Below are 2,826 nucleotides of genomic sequence, written 5' to 3'. Positions count from 1 at the left end.
TGTATTGTCTCTGTGTGTGTCTGTCTGGTTCTTTGTTCATTCTCCCTGCTCAAGAAACTGCAGCATCATAAAAGTTGGACATTGAGTAAGGAAGACAAAAGATGAATGGATGTGTTCAAATTGTGGTGCTGGTGAAGAATACTGAAAATACCATGGACCACCAAAAGAATCAACAAACCTCTCTTGGAAGTACAGTCAGACTGTTCCTTAAAGGCGAGGATGGTGAGACTTTGTCCCACAAATCTGGGCATGTCAGGAGACACCAGTCCCTGGAGAAATATATAATGCTTGCTAAAGTAGAGGGCAGTGAAAAAGAGAAAGCCCCTCAACAAGATGAAACTGACTGCACACGGGCTCAAGCATGAATACAATTGTGAGGACAGCACAGGACTGGGAGGTGTTTCATTCTGTTGCACACAAGGTCACTACAAGTTGGAGAAGACTTGATGGCACTTAGCAACAACAACTAACCAACCAAACAAACAAAACTGCAAAACTCATTGACATTGAATGATGCAGACTCAGCAATCCTATAGGACAGGTCAGAACTGCCTCTTTTGAGTTTTGGAGACTGTAGTTCTTTTTATGTGTTTGTTTGTTTGTTTGTTTGTTTGTTTGTTTGAGACTGTAGCTCTTTACAGAGGAGACAACCTTGTCTTTATCCCTCAGAGCATCTGGTGATTTCAAACTGCTCACTTTGTTGTTCTCAGCCCAACCTCATAAGCCACTATGTCAGTAGGGCTCCAAAATATGCAGAAGCAGCACCAAATGCATATACTTATGAATGAGTATGCTTAATACTTATAGTTAATGCTGATGAAAGTGGTTGTTATAATGAAGTGAATTTCATTAAAAGTACCTTTCTTTCAGGGAGCTATTGGGTGGACTAGAATCTCCATAGGTTTTGCTATTACAGGAACAACCAACCATTTGCACCACCCAGGACTTACTGTCAGCAAAGGGACATATTTATCTTCTCAGTTACTCCAGCCTCTAAAGTTTCGTACTATAGGGTATCCCTAGAAGACTCTGAAAATAATGGGCTTTCCTGAGAAGATCCTCAACAATTTTGCTACAAAGACAAATAACTCCTGACTTGAATGTCACTAATTATATTCCTGATGCCCATACCACTATTTGTCCTTTAAGATGTGCAAAGATGTTCTGCCAATTTCTGACCCTCTGAGCTGCGTGTTAGAAGTAAATTAACATCTTGTAGTTTGTAAAGTATGTGTTAGTACTTAATGGATTTTTTACAATATAGTGAACATATCAACAGTGTTAGGGAAGTAGAGTAAATATTAATCTCCCAGGTCAGTTAATCTAAACAGAATTGTCACCCTAAAGTAAATGAGGTTTTATCCAGTTGTGTTACCTTGTGTCAAAAGGAATGGCATAAACAAAATCCGCAATTGTGGACTCGGCAGAGTATCAAGTGTCTCAGATGTCTGGTCTTATGCCTGTTAAAGATTTTTCATCCTGATCTGAATCATTTTGCATTTGATGCGTGTAGAAATAGAAATCTATGCACAGAATTGTTGAGGTAACACTGCATATCCTGCGCAGTAGTAATTCAGTGGTTTGTGCCTAGGAACCTCTGTAATGGCCTCTAATTCTCATTAGCTTGTGTTTAGGCTTGAGTGGTATTAGTATGTATAAGATTGCCTGAAAGTGGAGCCAAGTAAGCTGGGAACAGAAAGAGACAACAATTACAGGCAGGTTGCACTGAGTAAAGTGTATAGAAATTAGGAGAAGGTGGTAGATTTTGTGATGTATTAATTGATTATTAAATTGTTATTGAATTAATAGTATTGAATTGATTGGCAAGAATGGTATATGAGGCTATGAATTGTCACACATGATCTGTTAACCACATATTTCTATTAAGTCGCTTTACTAGTTGAAATTATTCATTAGTTCATCCCATGCCTTGTATAACACACATGTTTCAACCCCCTCTGTCAACTGGGTGAAATCCAAACCCAGCCCCTACAGACGGACACAGCCATGTTGTGGTCAATTTTGTTGCTCTGCCTTTTGAATTTGCTGCAAAGATTGCCCTTCACTACCCTTAGGGGAAATCCAATTTTTTTTTGCTCTGCTCAATGGCTTCCACTGTATTTCTCTGAAATCATTATGCTTGTTTACCTTAATTAACATTCTGTGTATGCCTGTTAGTAGTGTGTATGCCTATCTCTTTCCTTTGAGGGGAAGCTCATGAAGGGCAGGAACCATCTAGATTTCATCTTCCCCTCTAAGCACATACTAAAACATAGTGTCATCAAGTCGATTCTGACTCAGAATGACCCTCTAGGACAGGGCAGAAAGCCCCTGTGAATGTCCAAGACTTAATATTTACAGGAGCAAAAAGCCTCCTCTTTCTCCTGCAGGATGCCTTATAGTTTTGAACTGCTTCCCTTGTGGTTTGCATTCGGGAGAAAACCACAATGCACCAGGGCTTTGCTTGAACACATAGTAAAAGGGCAGGCCTTCATCTAAATATGGTCATCAGTGGAAGGAAATGTTCTGTGAAAATTGGACCGATTTGTGTTTCTTGCGTTTAGATCAGATTCAGAGAGCAGCTTTCAAATTATATTATACAAATGTATATTATGTAAGCAAAATGAACAGGAAACTAAAGTAGATAATCAGCTGTCTCCACAGCTACAAACCCAAACCCAAACGCATTATCATTGAGTCAATGCGGACACATAGTTCTCTAATACAGGGCTTCTGAGAGTGTAAGTTCTTACAGGAGAAGACCGATTCACCTTTCTCTGCTGGCTTTGCAGTTAACACCTAATAATGCTTTCTTTATCCAATATT

The sequence above is a fragment of the Echinops telfairi genome, unplaced genomic scaffold, assembly GCF_000313985.2.
Source record: "Echinops telfairi isolate 266 unplaced genomic scaffold, ASM31398v2 ScPeMD7_443;HRSCAF=831, whole genome shotgun sequence".
Taxonomy (NCBI): Eukaryota; Metazoa; Chordata; class Mammalia; order Afrosoricida; family Tenrecidae; genus Echinops; species Echinops telfairi.
Note: the sequence above shows the minus strand (reverse complement) of the source record.